Source organism: Coregonus lavaretus (genome assembly GCF_964263955.1).
Source record: "Coregonus lavaretus genome assembly, contig: HAP1_SCAFFOLD_190, whole genome shotgun sequence".
Classification (NCBI taxonomy): Eukaryota; Metazoa; Chordata; class Actinopteri; order Salmoniformes; family Salmonidae; genus Coregonus; species Coregonus lavaretus.
Window position 1 is genome coordinate 611,263 of NW_028164603.1, and position 26,676 is coordinate 637,938.

The 26,676-nt window shown below is 37.2% G+C and overlaps 1 protein-coding gene across 1 annotated transcript in view; it reads left to right on the forward strand.

The window, feature by feature from the left end:
- The window catches only part of LOC311116858 (small muscular protein-like), a 52,668-nt gene extending 41,443 nt beyond the window's left edge, over positions 1–11,225 (forward strand). Inside the window, exon 5 of the mRNA XM_084191889.1 lies at positions 9,463–11,225. The gene's annotated coding sequence lies outside the window, so the exon portion shown is untranslated. The remainder of the gene's footprint in view (positions 1–9,462) is intronic.
- Positions 11,226–26,676: the final 15,451 nt, after the last annotated feature.

Consider the following 26,676-nt stretch of genomic DNA (forward strand, 5'->3'; position numbering starts at 1 on the left):
TGAGTACTAATAGTGGTTATGAATACCTATTAGGGGTTATGAGTACTAATTAGTGGTTATGAATACCTATTAGGGGTTATGAATACCTATTAGGGGTTATGAATACCTATTAGTGGTTATGAATACCTATTAGGGGTTATGAATACCTTTTAGGGGTTATGAGTACTAATAGTGGTTATGAATACCTATTAGGGGTTATGAGTACTAATTAGTGGTTATGAATACCTATTAGGGGTTATGAATACCTATTAGGGGTTATGAATACCTATTAGTGGTTATGAATACCTATTAGGGGTTATGAATACCTATTAGGGTTTATGAGTACTATTAGTGGTTATGAATACCTATTAGGGGTTATGAATACCTATTAGTGGTTATGAATACCTATTAGGGGTTATGAGTACTATTAGTGGTTATGAATACCTATTAGGGGTTATGAGTACTATTAGTGGTTATGAATACTATTTGGGTTATGAATACCTATTAGGGGTTATGAGTACTAATTAGGGGTTATGAGTACTATTAGTGGTTATGCATACCTATTAGGGGTTATGAGTACTAATTAGGGGTTAAGAGTACTATTTGGGTTATGAATACCTATTAGGGGTTATGAGTACTAATTAGGGGTTAAGGGTACTATTAGTGGTTATGAATACCTATTAGGGGTTATGAATACCTATTAGGGGTTATGAGTACTAATTAGTGGTTATGAATACCTATTAGGGGTTATGAATACCTATTAGGGGTTATGAATACCTATTAGGGGTTATGAGTACTTATTAGTGGTTATGAATACCTATTAGGGGTTATGAGTACTTATTAGTGGTTATGAGTACTTATTAGTGGTTATGAATACCTATTAGGGGTTATGAGTACTTATTAGTGGTTATGAGTACTTATTAGTGGTTATGAGTGCTTATTAGGGGTTATGAGTACTTATTAGTGGTTATGAGTACTGATTTGTATTATGAGTACTTATTAGGGGTTATGAGTTTTCTATATGGTCCTGGAAATATATGGTTTGTGTGTAGGTATGAAAAATGTATGCACTCACTAACTGTAAGTCGCTCTGGATAAGAGTGTCTGCTAACTGATAGCCGTCAACCTATCAGAGCTGCAGAATGTCAAGAGTGAACTACGATGGGTCACCAAGGAATAACACACACACTGGTACACACACACACACACACACACACACACACACACACACACACACACACACACACACTGGTACACACACACACACACACACACACACACACACACACACACACACACTGGTACAGACACACACACACACACACACACACACACCCACACACACACACACTGGTACAGACACACACACACACACACACACACACACACACACTGGTACAGACACACACACACACACACACACACACACACACACACACACACACACACACACACACACACTGGTACAGACACACACACACACTGGTACAGACACACACACACACACACACACACACACACACACACACACACACACACACACTGGTACAGACACACACACACACACACACACACACACACACACACACACACACACACACACACACACACACACACACACACTGGTACAGACACACACACACACACACACACACACACACACACACACACACACACACACACACACACACTGGTACAGACACACACACACACACACACACACACACACCCACACACACACACACACACACACACACACACACACCCACACACACACATGTCCACTTCAACCATGAAAAACATTGCAGGAGCTGCAGTTTTAGGATTTCACTACAAGGTGTCAGTGTGAGCTGTGTATTCTTCTTATTAGAGTTATGAGTACTAATTAGTGGTTATGAGTACTAATTAGAGTTATGAATACCTATTAGGGGTTATGAATACTAATAGAGTTATGAATACCTATTAGTGGTTATGAATACCTGTTAGAGTTATGAATACCTATTAGTGGTTATGAATAACTATTAGAGTTATGAATACCTATTAGTGGTTATGAATACCTATTAGGGGTTATGAATACTAATTAGGGGTTATGATACTATTAGTGGTTATGAATACCTATTAGAGTTATGAGTACTATTAGTGGTTATGAATACCTATTAGTGGTTATGAGTACTATTAGTGGTTATGAATACCTATTAGTGGTTATGAATACCTATTAGGGGTTATGAGTACTATTAGTGGTTATGAATACCTATTAGTGGTTATGAATACCTATTAGTGGTTATGAATACCTATTAGGGGTTATGAGTACTACTAGTGGTTATGAATACCTATTAGAGTTATGAGTACTATTAGTGGTTATGAATACCTATTAGTGGTTATGAATACCTATTAGGGGTTATGAGTACTATTAGTGGTTATGAATACCTATTACAGTTATGAGTACTATTAGTGGTTATGAATACATATTAGTGGTTATGAATACCTATTAGTGGTTATGAATACCTATTAGTGGTTATGAATACCTATTAGGGGTTATGAGTACTATTAGTGGTTATGAATACCTATTAGGGGTTATGAATACCTATTAGTGGTTATGAATACCTATTAGGGGATATGAGTACTATTAGTGGTTATGAATACATATTAGGGGTTATGAGTACTATTAGTGGTTATGAATACTATTTGGGTTATGAGTACTATTTGGGTTATGAATACCTATTAGGGGTTATGAGTACTAATTAGTGGTTATGAATACCTATTAGGGGTTATGAATACCTATTAGGGGTTATGAGTACTAATAGTGGTTATGAATACCTATTAGGGGTTATGAGTACTATTAGTGGTTATTAATACCTATTAGGGGTTATGAATACCTATTAGGGGTTATGAGTACTAATAGTGGTTATGAATACCTATTAGGGGTTATGAGTACTAATTAGTGGTTATGAATACCTATTAGGGTTTATGAGTACTATTAGTGGTTATGAGTACTAATTAGGGGTTATGAGTACTATTAGTGGTTATGCATACCTATTAGGGGTTATGAGTACTAATTAGGGGTTAAGAGTACTATTAGTGGTTATGAATACCTATTAGGGGTTATGAGTACTATTAGTGGTTATGAATACCTATTAGGGGTTATGAGTACTATTAGTGGTTATGAATACTATCTGGGTTATGAATACCTATTAGGGGTTATGAGTACTAATTAGGGGTTATGAGTACTATTAGTGGTTATGAATACCTATTAGGGGTTATGAGTACTATTTGGCTTATGAATACCTATTAGGGGTTATGAGTACTAATTAGTGGTTATGAATACCTATTAGGGGTTATGAGAACCTTTTAGGGGTTATGAGTACTAATAGTGGTTATGAATACCTATTAGGGGTTATGAGTACTAATTAGTGGTTATGAATACCTATTAGGGGTTATGAATACCTATTAGGGGTTATGAATACCTATTAGTGGTTATGAATACCTATTAGGGGTTATGAATACCTTTTAGGGGTTATGAGTACTAATAGTGGTTATGAATACCTATTAGGGGTTATGAGTACTAATTAGTGGTTATGAATACCTATTAGGGGTTATGAATACCTATTAGGGGTTATGAATACCTATTAGTGGTTATGAATACCTATTAGGGGTTATGAATACCTATTAGGGTTTATGAGTACTATTAGTGGTTATGAATACCTATTAGGGGTTATGAATACCTATTAGTGGTTATGAATACCTATTAGGGGTTATGAGTACTATTAGTGGTTATGAATACCTATTAGGGGTTATGAGTACTATTAGTGGTTATGAATACTATTTGGGTTATGAATACCTATTAGGGGTTATGAGTACTAATTAGGGGTTATGAGTACTATTAGTGGTTATGCATACCTATTAGGGGTTATGAGTACTAATTAGGGGTTAAGAGTACTATTTGGGTTATGAATACCTATTAGGGGTTATGAGTACTAATTAGGGGTTAAGGGTACTATTAGTGGTTATGAATACCTATTAGGGGTTATGAATACCTATTAGGGGTTATGAGTACTAATTAGTGGTTATGAATACCTATTAGGGGTTATGAATACCTATTAGGGGTTATGAATACCTATTAGGGGTTATGAGTACTTATTAGTGGTTATGAATACCTATTAGGGGTTATGAGTACTTATTAGTGGTTATGAGTACTTATTAGTGGTTATGAATACCTATTAGGGGTTATGAGTACTTATTAGTGGTTATGAGTACTTATTAGTGGTTATGAGTGCTTATTAGGGGTTATGAGTACTTATTAGTGGTTATGAGTACTGATTTGTATTATGAGTACTTATTAGGGGTTATGAGTTTTCTATATGGTCCTGGAAATATATGGTTTGTGTGTAGGTATGAAAAATGTATGCACTCACTAACTGTAAGTCGCTCTGGATAAGAGTGTCTGCTAACTGATAGCCGTCAACCTATCAGAGCTGCAGAATGTCAAGAGTGAACTACGATGGGTCACCAAGGAATAACACACACACTGGTACACACACACACACACACACACACACACACACACACACACACACACACACACACACACACACTGGTACACACACACACACACACACACACACACACACACACACACACACTGGTACAGACACACACACACACACACACACACACACCCACACACACACACACTGGTACAGACACACACACACACACACACACACACACACACACTGGTACAGACACACACACACACACACACACACACACACACACACACACACACACACACACACACACACACACTGGTACAGACACACACACACACTGGTACAGACACACACACACACACACACACACACACACACACACACACACACACACACACTGGTACAGACACACACACACACACACACACACACACACACACACACACACACACACACACACACACACACACACACACACACTGGTACAGACACACACACACACACACACACACACACACACACACACACACACACACACACACACACACACACTGGTACAGACACACACACACACACACACACACACACACCCACACACACACACACACACACACACACACAAACACCCACACACACACATGTCCACTTCAACCATGAAAAACATTGCAGGAGCTGCAGTTTTAGGATTTCACTACAAGGTGTCAGTGTGAGCTGTGTATTCTTCTTATTAGAGTTATGAGTACTAATTAGTGGTTATGAGTACTAATTAGAGTTATGAATACCTATTAGGGGTTATGAATACTAATAGAGTTATGAATACCTATTAGTGGTTATGAATACCTGTTAGAGTTATGAATACCTATTAGTGGTTATGAATAACTATTAGAGTTATGAATACCTATTAGTGGTTATGAATACCTATTAGGGGTTATGAATACTAATTAGGGGTTATGATACTATTAGTGGTTATGAATACCTATTAGAGTTATGAGTACTATTAGTGGTTATGAATACCTATTAGTGGTTATGAGTACTATTAGTGGTTATGAATACCTATTAGTGGTTATGAATACCTATTAGGGGTTATGAGTACTATTAGTGGTTATGAATACCTATTAGTGGTTATGAATACCTATTAGTGGTTATGAATACCTATTAGGGGTTATGAGTACTACTAGTGGTTATGAATACCTATTAGAGTTATGAGTACTATTAGTGGTTATGAATACCTATTAGTGGTTATGAATACCTATTAGGGGTTATGAGTACTATTAGTGGTTATGAATACCTATTACAGTTATGAGTACTATTAGTGGTTATGAATACATATTAGTGGTTATGAATACCTATTAGTGGTTATGAATACCTATTAGTGGTTATGAATACCTATTAGGGGTTATGAGTACTATTAGTGGTTATGAATACCTATTAGGGGTTATGAATACCTATTAGTGGTTATGAATACCTATTAGGGGATATGAGTACTATTAGTGGTTATGAATACATATTAGGGGTTATGAGTACTATTAGTGGTTATGAATACTATTTGGGTTATGAGTACTATTTGGGTTATGAATACCTATTAGGGGTTATGAGTACTAATTAGTGGTTATGAATACCTATTAGGGGTTATGAATACCTATTAGGGGTTATGAGTACTAATAGTGGTTATGAATACCTATTAGGGGTTATGAGTACTATTAGTGGTTATGAATACCTATTAGTGGTTATGAATACCTATTAGTGGTTATGAATACCTATTAGGGGTTATGAATACCTATTAGTGGTTATGAATACCTATTAGGGGTTATGAGTACTATTATTGGTTATGAATACCTTTTAGTGGTTATGAATACCTATTAGTGGTTATGAATACCTATTAGGGGTTATGAGTACTATTAGTGGTTATGAATACCTATTAGGGGTTATGAGTACTATTAGTGGTTGTGAATACTATTTGGGTTATGAGTACCTATTAGGGGTTATGAGTACTTATTAGGGGTTATGAGTACTATTAGTGGTTATGAATACATATTAGGGGTTATGAGTACTATTAGTGGTTATGAATACTATTTGGGTTATGAGTACTATTTGGGTTATGAATACCTATTAGGGGTTATGAATACCTATTAGTGGTTATGAATACCTATTAGGGGTTATGAATACCTATTAGTGGTTATGAATACCTATTAGGGGTTATGAGTACTATTATTGGTTATGAATACCTTTTAGGGGTTATGAATACCTATTAGTGGTTATGAATACCTATTAGGGGTTATGAGTACTATTAGTGGTTATGAATACCTATTAGGGGTTATGAGTACTATTAGTGGTTGTGAATACTATTTGGGTTATGAATACCTATTAGGGGTTATGAGTACTTATTAGGGGTTATGAGTACTATTAGTGGTTATGAATACCTATTAGGGGTTATGAGTACTATTTGGGTTATGAATACCTATTAGGGGTTATGAGTACTAATTAGTGGTTATGATTACCTATTAGGGGTTATGAATACCTATTAGAGGTTATGAGTACTAATAGTGGTTATGAATACCTATTAGGGGTTATGAGTACTAATTAGTGGTTATGAATACTATTAGGGGTTATGAATACCTATTAGGGGTTATGAATACCTATTAGTGGTTATGAATACCTATTAGGGTTTATGAGTACTATTAGTGGTTATGAATACCTATTAGGGGTTATGAATACCTATTAGTGGTTATGAATACCTATTAGGGGTTATGAGTACTATTAGTGGTTATGAATACCTATTAGGGGTTATGAGTACTATTAGTGGTTATGAATACTATTTGGGTTATGAATACCTATTAGGGGTTATGAGTACTAATTAGGGGTTATGAGTACTATTAGTGGTTATGCATACCTATTAGGGGTTATGAGTACTAATTAGGGGTTAAGAGTACTATTAGTGGTTATGAATACCTATTAGGGGTTATGAGTACTATTAGTGGTTATGAATACTATTTGGGTTATGAATACCTATTAGGGGTTATGAGTACTAATTAGGGGTTATGAGTACTATTAGTGGTTATGCATACCTATTAGGGGTTATGAGTACTAATTAGGGGTTAAGAGTACTATTAGTGGTTATGAATACCTATTAGGGGTTATGAGTACTATTAGTGGTTATGAATACCTATTAGGGGTTATGAGTACTATTAGTGGTTATGAATACTATCTGGGTTATGAATACCTATTAGGGGTTATGAGTACTAATTAGGGGTTATGAGTACTATTAGTGGTTATGAATACCTATTAGGGGTTATGAGTACTATTTGGGTTATGAATACCTATTAGGGGTTATGAGTACTAATTAGTGGTTATGATTACCTATTAGGGGTTATGAATACCTATTAGGGGTTATGAATACCTATTAGTGGTTATGAATACCTATTAGGGTTTATGAGTACTATTAGTGGTTATGAATACCTATTAGGGGTTATGAGTACTATTAGTGGTTATGAATACCTATTAGGGGTTATGAGTACTATTAGTGGTTATGAATACTATTTGGGTTATGAATACCTATTAGGGGTTATGAGTACTAATTAGGGGTTATGAGTACTATTAGTGGTTATGCATACCTATTAGGGGTTATGAATACCTATTAGTGGTTATGAATACCTATTAGGGGTTATGAGTACTATTAGTGGTTATGAATACTATTTGGGTTATGAATACCTATTAGGGGTTATGAGTACTAATTAGGGGTTATGAGTACTATTAGTGGTTATGCATACCTATTAGGGGTTATGAGTACTAATTAGGGGTTAAGAGTACTATTTGGGTTATGAATACCTATTAGGGGTTATGAGTACTAATTAGGGGTTAAGGGTACTATTAGTGGTTATGAATACCTATTAGGGGTTATGAATACCTATTAGGGGTTATGAGTACTAATTAGGGGTTAAGGGTACTATTATAATAATAATAATAATAATAATATGCCATTTAGCAGACGCTTTTATCCAAAGCGACTTACAGTCATGCGTGCATACATTTTTTTTGTGTATGGGTGGTCCCGGGGATCGAACCCACTACCTTGGCGTTACAAGCGCCGTGCTCTACCAGCTGAGCTACAGAGGACCATAGGACCACTATTAGTGGTTATGAATACCTATTAGGGGTTATGAATACCTATTAGGGGTTATGAGTACTAATTAGTGGTTATGAATACCTATTAGGGGTTTTGAATACCTATTAGGGGTTATGAATACCTATTAGGGGTTATGAGTACTTATTAGTGGTTATGAATACCTATTAGGGGTTATGAGTACTTATTAGTGGTTATGAGTGCTTATTAGGGGTTATGAGTACTTATTAGTGGTTATGAGTACTGATTTGTATTATGAGTACTTATTCGTGGTTATGAGTGCTTATTAGGGGTTATGAGTACTTATTTGGGTTATGAGTACTGATTTGTATTATGAGTACTTATTAGGGGTTATGAGTACTTATTTGTATTATGAATACTTATTAGGGGTTATGAGTACTTATTAGGGGTTATGAGTTTTCTATATGGTCCTGGAAATATATGGTTTGTGTGTAGGTATGAAAAATGTATGCACTCACTAACTGTAAGTCGCTCTGGATAAGAGTGTCTGCTAACTGACAAAAAAAAAAAAAAAAAAAAAAATAGGTAGTGTATGTTGTGGCACTGGACTGTTTTTAAAAACATGTAACTTTATGAACACTGTATGGTTCTGTCTTTATGAACACTGGATGGTTCTGTCTTTATGAACACTGTATGGTTCTGTCTTTATGAACGCTGGATGGTTCTGTCTTTATGAACGCTGGATGGTTCTGTCTTTATGAACGCTGTATGGTTCTGTCTTTATGAACGCTGTATGGTTCTGTCTTTGCCTGCGGTCTCCCTTATCTCAAGGGACTTCCTAGTTAAATAGAGGTTACATACAAATATGAAAACGATAACCTGGCTAAGTCTTTCTGTTTCTGTGTCCTTCAGCAGTGTTCCCCAACATGTCCTCCAGTACCCCCAACAGGTGGGTTGTAGCCTGGACAAGCACACCTGATTCAACTCATCCAGGGCTTGATGATTCGTTGACAAGTTGAATCGGGTGTGCTTGTCCAGGGCTAAAATAAAATCTGTTCTGTTGGGGGTACTGGAGGAGTTGGGAAACACTGTACAACAGGTTGATCATCAGACCCACACCCTCCTGCATCTTCTACTGATGGACTACAACTACCAGACCCATCCTGCATCTTCTACTGAAGGACTACAAGATCCACCCTGCATATTTTACTGATGAACTACCAGACCCACCCTACATCTTCTACTGATGGACTACAACTACCAGACCCATCCTACATCTTCTACTGATGGACTACAACTACCAGACCCATCCTGCATATTCTACTGATGGACTACAAGACCCACCCTGCATCTTCAACTGATGAACTACAATATTTGCCCTGCATCTTCTACTAATGAACTACAACTACCAGATCCACCCTGCATCTTCAACTGATGGACTACAACTACCAGATCCACCTTGCATCTTCAACTGATGGACTACAACTACCACCAGACTAACCCTTTCAGCTACAACAAACTATACCAGACTAATCCTAACCCTAACCCTATCAGCAACAGCCAACTATACCAGACTAACCCTAACCCTATCAGCTACAGCCAATCATACCATACCAGTGATCTGCAACAGGCCATCCACTTCAACCAACCCATAACTGGTTTAATATCCCATACAGTGAAGGTAGGGTTAGGGATAGACTGAATTGGAGTGAACTGAACTGAGCAATAACACAACCAGACCTGGTAGCTATAGGTCTCGGTGTTACCTTACATATTATAGACTACATCCAGACTAGTTATAGGGTGTGTTCGTAAATTCACTCTGGAGTGCAAGAGTGCGGTCAGAGTGCGCTCTCTGCGTTCGTAAAATCAGAGCATTGTCAGATTGTCCTTTAGTAAATTCAGAGTGTTTTGCTCTTGGAGCAATCAGAGCTCACACTGGACACTGGCGGAGTAGGGTTAATCTGATCATTCTGACCTCACAACGGCAGTGAAGCACCAAAGATAACTGGCTAAAGCTGGCTAGCTTGCTAGCTACTTCCAGACACAATGAGAGAACACCTCACTCTGACCATTTAACTCGCCCTAGCAGAGCTGGTTGGGATGTTATTCAGAGCGTTGGTGACTGTAACTATGCTGCTGGCAACAATTTCATTACGTTTCTTTGCCGACGTTTACTGACACCGGTCATATTCATCGGGTGCTCTTAACTTCAGTTATTTTGCACTCTGGTGCATTGAGACGAGAGGGCTATGGAATCTGATTAGATAGCCAGAGTGAATTTACTAACGCACCCATAGACATTATAACATTACAGCACTGTTACAGCTCTGCTACCTTTTACATCTTTAACTGTTAATGTGAACAAGACACAATCTGGAGAATGTATCTGGTGGATTTTGATGTCTTCAGAATATGTATGGTGGGTTGTGATGTCATCAGAATATGTATGGTGGGTTGTGATGTCATCAGAATATGTATGGTGGGTTGTGATGTCATCAGAATGTGTCAGGTGGATTGTGATTCAACAGAATGTGATTTGTTGGACTGTGATGACATCAGAATATTGTGATGTTTTAATTGTTTGAAATTCCCTTATTATTCTTTCATCAAAATGGTTTCTAGGAGATGATGGATTCCTTAGCAACTGTTGCAATAAATTATATATTGGTTGTACACAGCGGGACAGTCTCTTTCATACACACTACAGGCAGCCACACAGACAGACGCACACACACGCACACAAACACGCAAGCACACACGCACACACACGCACACACGCACACACGCACACACACAGAGAGAGTGCCCTGAAGGGAAAAAGCAGTGGGCAGCTGTGTCTAAATTTAGTTTCCACCTGGTCACAGTGCATTATACTGGTTCCAACTGCTAGTAGGGGTACTGATGACTACAATAAAAACAAAAACAATATGGCTACAGATCACAACACTATACCAAACTACAACACTATACCAGACTGCAAACTACAGACTACAGACAAACAGACTGGGGTAAAAAATGAAATGTAAGATTCATTACACACAGTGTATGTGTAAAAAATATATATATATATGAGTATGGTGACACCATATCCAGGAGAATGGAGAGCAAACACAAAAGGCACACACACAACAAACCCCTGACGCTAGTCACAGGTCTGTGAGCCAGACAGTTAATACAATAATCATGGAGCAGCAACAGTTACTAAAACAGAGTCATTATGAAACGACAGTTACTAAAGCTCAGTCATAGAGTAGCAACAGTTACTAAAGCACAGTCATTATGAAACGACAATTACTAACCCAGAATCAGGGAGCAACAACAGTTAGTAAAACAGAGTCATTATGAAACGACAGTTACTAACCCAGAATCAGGGAGCAACAACAGTTAGTAAAACAGAGTCATTATGAAACGACAGTTACTAACCCAGAATCATGGAGCAACAACAGTTAGTAAAACAGAGTCATTATGAAAGGACAGTTACTAACCCAGAATCATGGAGCAACAACAGTTACTAAAACAGAGTCATTATGAAACGACAGTTACTAACCCAGAATCATGGAGCAGCAACAGTTACTAAAACAGAGTCATTATGAAACAACAGTTACTAACCCAGAATCATGGAGCAACAACAGTTAGTAAAACAGAGTCATTATGAAACGACAGTTACTAACCCAGAAACATGGAGCAACAACAGTTACTAAAACAGAGTCATTATGAAACGACAGTGACTAACCCAGAATCATGGAGCAACAACAGTTAGTAAAACAGAGTAATTATGAAACGACAGTTACTAACCCAGAATCATGGAGCAACAACAGTTACTAAAAAATAGTCATTATGAAACGACAGTTACTAACCCAGAATCATGGAGCAACAACAGTTACTAAAACAGAGTCATTATGAAACGACAGTTACTAACCCAGAATCAAGGAGCAACAACAGTTACTAAAACAAGTCATTATGTAACGACAGTTACTAACCCAGAATCATGGAGCAACAACAGTTAGTAAAACAGAGTCATTATGAAACGACAGTTACTAACCCAGAATCATGGAGCAACAACAGTTAGTAAAACAGAGTCATTATGAAACGACAGTTACTAACCCAGAATCATGGAGCAACAACAGTTACTAAAGCACAGTCTTAGAGCAGCAACAGTTACTAAAGCACAGTCATAGATCAGCAACAGTTACTAAAGCACAATCATAGAGCAGCAACAGTTACTAAAGCACAGTCATAGAGCAGCAACAGTTACTAAAGCACAGTCATAGAGCAGCAACAGTTACTAAAGCACAATCATAGAGCAGCAACAGTTACTAAAGCAGTTATAGAGTAGCAACAGTTACTAAAGCACAGTCATAGAGCAGCAACAGTTACTAAAGCTCAGTCATAGAGCAGCAACAGTTACTAAAGCACAGTCATTATGAAACGACAGTTACTAACCCAGAATCATGGAGCAACAACAGTTAGTAAAACATAGTCATTATGTAACGACAGTTACTAACCCAGAATCATGGAGCAACAACAGTTAGTAAAACAGAGTCATTATGAAATGACAGTTACTAACCCAGAATCATGGAGCAACAACAGTTAGTAAAACAGAGTCATTATGAAACGACAGTTACTAACCCAGAATCATGGAGCAACAACAGTTAGTAAAACAGAGTCATTATGAAACGACAGTTACTAACCCAGAATCATGGAGCAACAACAGTTACTATAGCTCAGTCATAGAGTAGCAACAGTTACTAAAGCACAGTCTTAGAGCAGCAACAGTTACTAAAGCACAATCATAGAGCAGCAACAGTTACTAAAGCACAGTCATAGAGCAGCAACAGTTACTAAAGCACAGTCTTAGAGCAGCAACAGTTACTAAAGCACAGTCATAGAGCAGCAACAGTTACTAAAGCACAGTCTTAGAGCAGCAACAGTTACTAAAGCACAGTCATAGAGCAGCAACAGTTACTAAAGCACAGTCATAGAGCAGCAACAGTTACTAAAGCACAGTCTTAGAGCAACAACAGTTAGTAAAACAGAGTCATTATGAAACGACAGTTACTAACCCAGAAACATGGAGCAACAACAGTTACTAAAGCTCAGTCATAGAGTAGCAACAGTTACTAAAGCACAGTCTTAGAGCAGCAACAGTTACTAAAGCACAATCATACAGCAGCAACAGTTACTAAAGCACAGTCATAGAGCAGCAACAGTTACTAAAGCACAGTCTTAGAGCAGCAACAGTTACTAAAGCACAGTCATAGAGCAGCAACAGTTACTAAAACACATTCATAGCGCAGCAACAGTTACTAACGCACAGTCATAGAGCAGCAACAGTTACTAAAGCACAGTCATAGAGCAGCAACAGTTACTAAAGCACAATCATAGAGCAGCAACAGTTACTAAAGCTCAGTCATAGAGCAGCAACAGTTACTAAAGCACAGTCATAGAGCAGCAACAGTTACTAAAGCACAGTCATAGAGCAGCAATAGTTACTAAAGCACAGTCATATAGTAGCAACAGTTACTAAAGCACAGTCATAGAGTAGCAACAGTTACTAAAGCACAGTCATAGAGCAGCAACAGTTACTAAAGCTCAGTCAAAGAGCAGCAACAGTTACTAAAGCACAGTCATTATAAAACGACAGTTACTAACCCAGAATCATGGAGCAACAACAGTTAGTAAAACAGAGTCATTATGAAACGACAGTTACTAACCCAGAATCATGGAGCAACAACAGTTAGTAAAACAGAGTCATTATGAAACGACAGTTACTAACCCAGAATCATGGAGCAACAACAGTTAGTAAAACAGAGTCATTATGTAACGACAGTTACTAACCCAGAATCATGGAGCAACAACAGTTAGTAAATCAGAGTCATTATGAAACGACAGTTACTAACCCAGAAACATGGAGCAACAACAGTTAGTAAAACAGAGTCATTATGAAACGACAGTTACTAACCCAGAATCATGGAGCAACAACAGTTAGTAAATCATAGTCATTATGTAACGACAGTTACTAACCCAGAAACATGGAGCAACAACAGTTACTAAAGCACAATCATAGAGCAGCAACAGTTACTAAAGCTCAGTCATAGAGCAGCAACAGTTACTAAAGCACAGTCATAGAGCAGCAACAGTTACTAAAGCACAGTCATAGAGCAGCAACAGTTACTAAAGCACAGTCATAGAGTAGCAACAGTTACTAAAGCACAGTCATAGAGTAGCAACAGTTACTAAAGCACAGTCATAGAGCAGCAACAGTTACTAAAGCACAGTCATTATGAAACGACAGTTACTAACCCAGAATCATGGAGCAACAACAGTTAGTAAAACAGAGTCATTATGAAACGACAGTTACTAACCCAGAAACATGGAGCAACAACAGTTACTAAAGCTCAGTCATAGAGTAGCAACAGTTACTAAAGCACAGTCTTAGAGCAGCAACAGTTACTAAAGCACAATCATAGAGCAGCAACAGTTACTAAAGCACAGTCATAGAGCAGCAACAGTTACCAAAGCACAGTCTTAGAGCAGCAACAGTTACTAAAGCACAGTCATAGAGCAGCAACAGTTACTAAAACACATTCATGGCGCAGCAACAGTTACTGACGCACAGTCATAGAGCAGCAACAGTTACTAAAGCACAGTCATAGAGCAGCAACAGTTACTAAAGCACAGTCATAGAGCAGCAACAGTTACTAAAGCACAGTCATAGAGCAGCAACAGTTACTAAAGCTCAGTCAAAGAGCAGCAACAGTTACTAAAGCACAGTAATAGAGCAGCAACAGTTACTAAAGCACAGTCATAGAGCAGCAACAGTTACTAAAGCACAGTCATAGAGTAGCAACAGTTACTAAAGCACAGTCATAGAGTAGCAACAGTTACTAAAGCACAGTCATAGAGCAGCAACAGTTACTAAAGCTCAGTCATTATGAAACGACAGTTACTAACCCAGAATAATGGAGCAACAACAGTTAGTAAAACATAGTCATTATGTAACGACAGTTACTAACCCAGAATCATGGAGCAACAACAGTTAGTAAAACATAGTCATTATGTAACGACAGTTACTAACCCAGAATCATGGAGCAACAACAGTTAGTAAAACAGAGTCATTATGTAACGACAGTTACTAACCCAGAATCATGGAGCAACAACAGTTACTAAAGCTCAGTCATAGAGTAGCAACAGTTACTAAAGCACAGTCTTAGAGCAGCAACAGTTACTAAAGCAGTCATAGAGCAGCAACAGTTAATAAAGCACAATCATAGAGCAGCAACAGTTACTAAAGCACAATCATAGAGCAGCAACAGTTACTAAAACACAATCAAAGAGCAGCAACAGTTACTAAAGCACAGTCATAGAGCAGCAACAGTTACTAAAGCAGAGTCATAGAGCAGCAACAATTACTAAAGCACAGTCATAGAGCAGCAACAGTTACTAAAGCACAGTCATAGAGCATCAACAGTTACTAAAGCACAGTCATAGATCAGCAACAGTTACTAAAGCACAATCATAGAGCAGCAACAGTTACTAAAGCAGTCATAGAGCAGCAACAGTTACTAAAGAACGGTCATTGATCAGCAACAGCTACTAAAGCACAGTCTTAGAGCAGGAACAGTTACTAAAGCACAGTCATAGAGCAGCAACAGTTACTAAAGCACAGTCTTAGAGCAGCAACAGTTACTAAAGCACATTCTTAGAGCAGCAACAGTTACTAAAGCAAAGTCATAGAGCAGCAACAGTTACTAAAGCACAGTCATAGAGCAGCAACAGTTACTAAAGCACAGTCATAGAGCAGCAACAGTTACTAAAGCACATTCTTAGAGCAGCAACAGTTACTAAAGCAAAGTCATAAAGCAGCAACAGTTACTAACGCACAGTCATAGAGTAGCAACAGTTATTAAAGCAGTCATAGAGCAGCAACAGTTACTAAAGCACAGTCATAGAGCAGCAACAGTTACTAAAGCACAGTCATAGAGCAGCAACAGTTACTAAAGCAGTCATAGAGCAACAACAGTAACTAAAGCAAAGTCATAGAGCAGCAACAGTTACTAAAGCACAGTCTTAGAGCAGCAACTGTTACTAAAGCACAGTCTTAGAGCAGCAACATTTTCTAAAGCACAGTCATGGAGCAGCAACAGTTACTAAAACACAGTCATAGAGCAGCAACAGTAACTAAAACACAGTCTTAGAGCAGCAACATTTACTAAAGCAGAGTCATAGAGAAGCAACAGTTACTAAAGCACAGTCATAGAGCAGCAACAGTTACTAAAGCACAGTCTTAGAGCAGCAACAGTTACTAAAGCACAGTCTTAGAGCAGCAACATTTTCTAACGCACAGTCATGGAGCAGCAACAGTTACTAAAGCACAGTCAAAGAGCAGTAACAGTTACTAAAGCACAGTCATAGAGCAGCAACAGTTACTAAAACAGAGTCATTATGTAACGACAGTTACTAACCCAGAATCATGGAGCAACAACAGTTAGTAAAACATAGTCATTATGTAACGACAGTTACTAACCCAGAATCATGGAGCAACAACAGTTAGTAAAACAGAGTCATTATGAAACGACGATGATTTACTAACAGATACAGATACACTACTGATATACTAACAGATACACTACTGACATACTAACAGACACACTACTGATATACTAACAGATACACTACTGATATAATAACAGATACACTACTGACATATTAACAGATACACTACTGATATACTAACAGATATACTACTGATATACTAACAGATACACTAATGATATACTAACAGATACACTACTGATATACTAGCAGATACACTACTGATATACTAACAGATACACTACTGATATACTAACAGATACAGATACACTACTGATATACTAACAGATACACTACTGACATACTAACAGATACACTACTGATATACTAACAGATACACTACTGATATACTAACAGATACACTACTGACATACTAACATATACACTACTGACATACTAACAGATACACTACTGACATAGTAACAGATACACTACTGATATACTAACAGATACACTACTGATATACTAACAGATACACTACTGATATACTAACAGATACAGATACACTACTGATATACTAACATATACACTACTGACATACTAACAGATACACTACTGACATAGTAACAGATACACTACTGATATACTAACAGATACACTACTGATATACTAACAGATACACTACTGATATACTAACAGATACAGATACACTACTGACATACTAACAGATACACTACTGATATACTAACAGATACACTACTGATATACTAACAGATACACTACTGACATACTAACAGATACAGATACACTACTGATATACTAACAGATACACTACTGATATACTAACAGATACACTACTGACATACTAACATATACACTACTGACATACTAACAGATACACTACTGACATAGTAACAGATACACTACTGATATACTAACAGATACACTACTGATATACTAACAGATACAATACTGATATACTAACATATACAGATACACTACTGATATACTAACATATACACTACTGACATACTAACAGATACACTACTGACATAGTAACAGATACACTACTGATATACTAACAGATACACTACTGATATACTAACAGATACACTACTGATATACTAACAGATACAGATACACTACTGATATACTAACAGATACACTACTGATATACTAACAGATACACTACTGATATACTAACAGATACACTACTGACATACTAACAGATACAGATACACTACTGATATACTAACAGATACACTACTGATATACTAACAGATACAGATACAGTATACTAACATATACACCACTGACATACTAACAGATACACTACTGATATACTACTGTTAGTATATCAGTAGTGTATCTGTTAGTGTATCTGTTAGTAAAACATAGTAGTCATTATGTAACGACAGTTACTAACCCAGAATCATGGAGCAACAACAGTTAGTAAAACATAGTCATTATGTAACGACAGTTACTAACCCAGAATCATGGAGCAACAACAGTTAATAAAACAGAGTCATTATGAAACGACAGTTACTAACCCAGAATCATGGAGCAACAACAGTTAGTAAAACAGAGTCATTATGTAACGACAGTTACTAACCCAGAATCATGGAGCAACAACAGTTAGTAAATCATAGTCATTATGTAACGACAGTTACTAACCCAGAAACATGGAGCAACAACAGTTACTAAAGCTCAGTCATAGAGTAGCAACAGTTACTAAAGCACAGTCTTAGAGCAGCAACAGTTACTAAAGCAGTCATAGAGCAGCAACAGTTACTAAAGCACAGTCATAGAGCAGCAACAATTACTAAAGCTCAGTCATAGAGCAGCAACAGTTACTAAAGCACAGTCATTATGAAACGACAGTTACTAAAGCACAGTCTTAGAGCAGCAACAGTTACTAAAGCAAAGTCATAGAGTAGCAACAGTTACTAAAGCACAGTCATAGAGTAGCAACAGTTACTAAAGCACAGTCTTAGAGCAGCAACAGTTACTAAAGCACAGTCATAGAGTAGCAAAAGTTACTAAAGCACAGTCATAGAGTAGCAACAGTTACTAAAGCACAGTCATAGAGCAGCAACAGTTACTAAAGCACAGTCATTATGAAACGACAGTTACTAACCCAGAATAATGGAGCAACAACAGTTAGTAAAACATAGTCATTATGTAACGACAGTTACTAACCCAGAATCATGGAGCAACAACAGTTAGTAAAACATAGTCATTATGTAACGACAGTTACTAACCCAGAATCATGGAGCAACAACAGTTAGTAAAACATAGTCATTATGTAACGACAGTTACTAACCCAGAATCATGGAGCAACAACAGTTAGTAAAACAGAGTCATTATGAAACGACAGTTACTAACCCAGAATCATGGAGCAACAACAGTTAGTAAAACAGAGTCATTATGTAACGACAGTTACTAACCCAGAATCATGGAGCAACAACAGTTAGTAAATCATAGTCATTATGTAACGACAGTTACTAACCCAGAAACATGGAGCAACAACAGTTACTAAAGCTCAGTCATAGAGTAGCAACAGTTACTAAAGCACAGTCTTAGAGCAGCAACAGTTACTAAAGCAGTCATAGAGCAGCAACAGTTAATAAAGCACAATCATAGAGCAGCAACAGTTACTAAAGCACAATCATAGAGCAGCAACAGTTACTATAGCACAATCATAGAGCAGCAACAGTTACTAAAGCACAGTCATAGTGCAGCAACAGTTACTAAAGCAGAGTCATAGAGCAGCAACAATTACTAAAGCACAGTCATAGAGCATCAACAGTTACTAAAGCACAGTCATAGATCAGCAACAGTTACTAATGCTCAATCATAGAGCAGCAACAGTTACTAAAGCAGTCATAGAGCAGCAACAGTTACTAAAGCACAGTCATTGAGCAGCAACAGTTACTAAAGCACAGTCATTGAGCAGCAACAGTTACTAAAGCACAGTCATAGAGCAGCAACAGTTACTAAAGCACAGTCATAGAGCAGCAACAGTTACTAAAGCACAGTCATAGAGCATCAACAGTTACTAAAGCACAGTCATAGATCAGCAACAGTTACTAATGCACAATCATAGAGCAGCAACAGTTACTAAAGCAGTCATAGAGCAGCAACAGTTACTAAAGCACAGTCATTGAGCAGCAACAGTTACTAAAGCACAGTCTTAGAGCAGGAACAGTTACTAAAGCACATTCTTAGAGCATCAACAGTTACTAAAGCAAAGTCATAAAGCAGCAACAGCTACTAACGCACAGTCATAGAGTAGCAACAGTTATTAAAGCAGTCATAGAGCAGCAACAGTTACTAAAGCGCAGTCATAGAGCAGCAACAGTTACTAAAGCACAGTCATAGAGCAGCAACAGTTACTAAAGCAGTCATAGAGCAACAACAGTTACTAAGCAAAGTCATAGAGCAGCAACAGTTACTAAAGCACAGTCTTAGAGCAGCAACTGTTACTAAAGCACAGTCTTAGAGCAGCAACATTTTCTAAAGCACAGTCATGGAGCAGCAACAGTTACTAAAGCACAGTCATAGAGCAGCAACAGTAACTAAAACACAGTTTTAGAGCAGCAACATTTACTAAAGCACAGTCATAGAGAAGCAACAGTTACTAAAGCACAGTCATAGAGCAGCAACAGTTACTAAAGCACAGTCTTAGAGCAGCAACAATTACTAAAGCACAGTCTTAGAGCAGCAACATTTTCTAACGCACAGTCATGGAGCAGCAACAGTTACTAAAGCACAGTCAAAGAGCAGTAACAGTTACTAAAGCACAGTCATAGAGCAGCAACAGTTACTAAAACAGAGTCATTATGTAACGACAGTTACTAACCCAGAATCATGGAGCAACAACAGTTAGTAAAACATAGTCATTATGTAACGACAGTTACTAACCCAGAATCATGGAGCAACAACAGTTAGTAAAACAGAGTCATTATGAAACGACGATGATTTACTAACAGATACAGATACACTACTGATATACTAACAGATACACTACTGACATACTAACAGACACACTACTGATATACTAACAGATACACTACTGATATACTAACAGATACACTACTGACATATTAACAGATACACTACTGATATACTAACAGATATACTACTGATATACTAACAGATACACTAATGATATACTAACAGATACACTACTGATATACTAGCAGATACACTACTGATATACTAACAGATACACTACTGATATATTAACAGATACAGATACACTACTGATATACTAACAGATACACTACTGACATACTAACAGATACACTACTGATATACTAACAGATACACTACTGATATACTAACAGATACACTACTGACATACTAACATATACACTACTGACATACTAACAGATACACTACTGACATAGTAACAGATACACTACCGATATACTAACAGATACACTACTGATATACTAACAGATACACTACTGATATACTAACAGATACACTACTGATATACTAACAGATACAGATACACTACTGATATACTAACAGATACACTACTGATATACTAACAGATACACTACTGATATACTAACAGATACACTACTGACATACTAACAGATACAGATACACTACTGATATACTAACAGATACACTACTGATATACTAACAGATACAGATACAGTATACTAACATATACACCACTGATATACTAACAGATACACTACTGATATACTACTGTTAGTATATCAGTAGTGTATCTGTTAGTGTATCTGTTAGTAAAACATAGTAGTCATTATGTAACGACAGTTACTAACCCAGAATCATGGAGCAACAACAGTTAGTAAAACATAGTCATTATGTAACGACAGTTACTAACCCAGAATCATGGAGCAACAACAGTTAGTAAAACAGAGTCATTATGAAACGACAGTTACTAACCCAGAATCATGGAGCAACAACAGTTAGTAAAACAGAGTCATTATGTAACGACAGTTACTAACCCAGAATCATGGAGCAACAACAGTTAGTAAATCATAGTCATTATGTAACGACAGTTACTAACCCAGAATCATGGAGCAACAACAGTTACTTAAGCTCAGTCATAGAGTAGCAACAGTTACTAAAGCACAGTCTTAGAGCAGCAACAGTTACTAAAGCAGTCATAGAGCAGCAACAGTTACTAAAGCACAGTCATAGAGCAGCAACAATTACTAAAGCTCAGTCATAGAGCAGCAACAGTTACTAAAGCACAGTCATTATGAAACGACAGTTACTAAAGCACAGTCTTAGAGCAGCAACAGTTACTAAAGCAAAGTCATAGAGTAGCAACAGTTACTAAAGCACAGTCATAGAGTAGCAACAGTTACTAAAGCACAGTCTTAGAGCAGCAACAGTTACTAAAGCACAGTCATAGAGTAGCAACAGTTACTAAAGCACAGTCATAGAGTAGCAACAGTTACTAAAGCACAGTCATAGAGCAGCAACAGTTACTAAAGCACAGTCATTATGAAACGACAGTTACTAACCCAGAATAATGGAGCAACAACAGTTAGTAAAACATAGTCATTATGTAACGACAGTTACTAACCCAGAATCATGGAGCAACAACAGTTAGTAAAACATAGTCATTATGTAACGACAGTTACTAACCCAGAATCATGGAGCAACAACAGTTAGTAAAACATAGTCATTATGTAACGACAGTTACTAACCCAGAATCATGGAGCAACAACAGTTAGTAAAACAGAGTCATTACGAAACGACAGTTACTAACCCAGAATCATGGAGCAACAACAGTTAGTAAAACAGAGTCATTATGAAACGACAGTTACTAACCCAGAAACATGGAGCAACAACAGTTACTAAAGCTCAGTCATAGAGTAGCAACAGTTACTAAAGCACAGTCTTAGAGCAGCAACAGTTACTAAAGCACAATCATAGAGCAGCAACAGTTACTAAAGCACAGTCATAGAGCAGCAACAGTTACCAAAGCACAGTCTTAGAGCAGCAACAGTTACTAAAGCACAGTCATAGAGCAGCAACAGTTACTAAAACACATTCATGGCGCAGCAACAGTTACTGACGCACAGTCATAGAGCAGCAACAGTTACTAAAGCACAGTCATAGAGCAGCAACAGTTACTAAAGCACAGTCATAGAGCAGCAACAGTTACTAAAGCACAGTCATAGAGCAGCAACAGTTACTAAAGCTCAGTCAAAGAGCAGCAACAGTTACTAAAGCACAGTAATAGAGCAGCAACAGTTACTAAAGCACAGTCATAGAGCAGCAACAGTTACTAAAGCACAGTCATAGAGTAGCAACAGTTACTAAAGCACAGTCATAGAGTAGCAACAGTTACTAAAGCACAGTCATAGAGCAGCAACAGTTACTAAAGCTCAGTCATTATGAAACGACAGTTACTAACCCAGAATAATGGAGCAACAACAGTTAGTAAAACATAGTCATTATGTAACGACAGTTACTAACCCAGAATCATGGAGCAACAACAGTTAGTAAAACATAGTCATTATGTAACGACAGTTACTAACCCAGAATCATGGAGCAACAACAGTTAGTAAAACAGAGTCATTATGTAACGACAGTTACTAACCCAGAATCATGGAGCAACAACAGTTACTAAAGCTCAGTCATAGAGTAGCAACAGTTACTAAAGCACAGTCTTAGAGCAGCAACAGTTACTAAAGCAGTCATAGAGCAGCAACAGTTAATAAAGCACAATCATAGAGCAGCAACAGTTACTAAAGCACAATCATAGAGCAGCAACAGTTACTAAAGCACAATCAAAGAGCAGCAACAGTTACTAAAGCACAGTCATAGAGCAGCAACAGTTACTAAAGCAGAGTCATAGAGCAGCAACAATTACTAAAGCACAGTCATAGAGCAGCAACAGTTACTAAAGCACAGTCATAGAGCATCAACAGTTACTAAAGCACAGTCATAGATCAGCAACAGTTACTAAAGCACAATCATAGAGCAGCAACAGTTACTAAAGCAGTCATAGAGCAGCAACAGTTACTAAAGAACGGTCATTGATCAGCAACAGCTACTAAAGCACAGTCTTAGAGCAGGAACAGTTACTAAAGCACAGTCATAGAGCAGCAACAGTTACTAAAGCACAGTCTTAGAGCAGCAACAGTTACTAAAGCACATTCTTAGAGCAGCAACAGTTACTAAAGCAAAGTCATAGAGCAGCAACAGTTACTAAAGCACAGTCATAGAGCAGCAACAGTTACTAAAGCACAGTCATAGAGCAGCAACAGTTACTAAAGCACATTCTTAGAGCAGCAACAGTTACTAAAGCAAAGTCATAAAGCAGCAACAGTTACTAACGCACAGTCATAGAGTAGCAACAGTTATTAAAGCAGTCATAGAGCAGCAACAGTTACTAAAGCACAGTCATAGAGCAGCAACAGTTACTAAAGCACAGTCATAGAGCAGCAACAGTTACTAAAGCAGTCATAGAGCAACAACAGTAACTAAAGCAAAGTCATAGAGCAGCAACAGTTACTAAAGCACAGTCTTAGAGCAGCAACTGTTACTAAAGCACAGTCTTAGAGCAGCAACATTTTCTAAAGCACAGTCATGGAGCAGCAACAGTTACTAAAACACAGTCATAGAGCAGCAACAGTAACTAAAACACAGTCTTAGAGCAGCAACATTTACTAAAGCAGAGTCATAGAGAAGCAACAGTTACTAAAGCACAGTCATAGAGCAGCAACAGTTACTAAAGCACAGTCTTAGAGCAGCAACAGTTACTAAAGCACAGTCTTAGAGCAGCAACATTTTCTAACGCACAGTCATGGAGCAGCAACAGTTACTAAAGCACAGTCAAAGAGCAGTAACAGTTACTAAAGCACAGTCATAGAGCAGCAACAGTTACTAAAACAGAGTCATTATGTAACGACAGTTACTAACCCAGAATCATGGAGCAACAACAGTTAGTAAAACATAGTCATTATGTAACGACAGTTACTAACCCAGAATCATGGAGCAACAACAGTTAGTAAAACAGAGTCATTATGAAACGACGATGATTTACTAACAGATACAGATACACTACTGATATACTAACAGATACACTACTGACATACTAACAGACACACTACTGATATACTAACAGATACACTACTGATATAATAACAGATACACTACTGACATATTAACAGATACACTACTGATATACTAACAGATATACTACTGATATACTAACAGATACACTAATGATATACTAACAGATACACTACTGATATACTAGCAGATACACTACTGATATACTAACAGATACACTACTGATATACTAACAGATACAGATACACTACTGATATACTAACAGATACACTACTGACATACTAACAGATACACTACTGATATACTAACAGATACACTACTGATATACTAACAGATACACTACTGACATACTAACATATACACTACTGACATACTAACAGATACACTACTGACATAGTAACAGATACACTACTGATATACTAACAGATACACTACTGATATACTAACAGATACACTACTGATATACTAACAGATACAGATACACTACTGATATACTAACATATACACTACTGACATACTAACAGATACACTACTGACATAGTAACAGATACACTACTGATATACTAACAGATACACTACTGATATACTAACAGATACACTACTGATATACTAACAGATACAGATACACTACTGACATACTAACAGATACACTACTGATATACTAACAGATACACTACTGATATACTAACAGATACACTACTGACATACTAACAGATACAGATACACTACTGATATACTAACAGATACACTACTGATATACTAACAGATACACTACTGACATACTAACATATACACTACTGACATACTAACAGATACACTACTGACATAGTAACAGATACACTACTGATATACTAACAGATACACTACTGATATACTAACAGATACACTACTGATATACTAACAGATACAGATACACTACTGATATACTAACAGATACACTACTGATATACTAACAGATACACTACTGATATACTAACAGATACACTACTGACATACTAACAGATACAGATACACTACTGATATACTAACAGATACACTACTGATATACTAACAGATACAGATACAGTATACTAACATATACACCACTGACATACTAACAGATACACTACTGATATACTACTGTTAGTATATCAGTAGTGTATCTGTTAGTGTATCTGTTAGTAAAACATAGTAGTCATTATGTAACGACAGTTACTAACCCAGAATCATGGAGCAACAACAGTTAGTAAAACATAGTCATTATGTAACGACAGTTACTAACCCAGAATCATGGAGCAACAACAGTTAATAAAACAGAGTCATTATGAAACGACAGTTACTAACCCAGAATCATGGAGCAACAACAGTTAGTAAAACAGAGTCATTATGTAACGACAGTTACTAACCCAGAATCATGGAGCAACAACAGTTAGTAAATCATAGTCATTATGTAACGACAGTTACTAACCCAGAAACATGGAGCAACAACAGTTACTAAAGCTCAGTCATAGAGTAGCAACAGTTACTAAA